This window comes from Mizuhopecten yessoensis, unplaced genomic scaffold (genome assembly GCF_002113885.1).
Source record: "Mizuhopecten yessoensis strain PY_sf001 unplaced genomic scaffold, ASM211388v2 scaffold10317, whole genome shotgun sequence".
NCBI lineage: Eukaryota > Metazoa > Mollusca > Bivalvia > Pectinida > Pectinidae > Mizuhopecten > Mizuhopecten yessoensis.
The window spans coordinates 4817-5119 of NW_018408486.1; positions in this window are offsets into that span (position 1 = coordinate 4817).

A 303-nucleotide genomic window follows, 5' to 3' on the forward strand; every position below is an offset into this window, starting at 1 on the left:
AATATAGAGTACAGTTGTCTGTAATTGATCAGTTTTGATTCCCTGGAATTTAAACACCAACACCCAGGCGTTTCCGGCTGTCTGATTTACTATATACGACAACAAACATGTGAAGACAAAGGTAGCCTCTATTTCTGTTCGGAATACCTCAATCTGATCATGAACTTGTACCTTGTTTTGTAGAAGGCAACACCATAAACAATCAGGCAGTAACTATATTTTCAGTAGCATTGACATTTACAAACTTATTTTTCTATCGATAAGTTGTAACTCATCGATATAGTAGATAACTTTAAAATATTT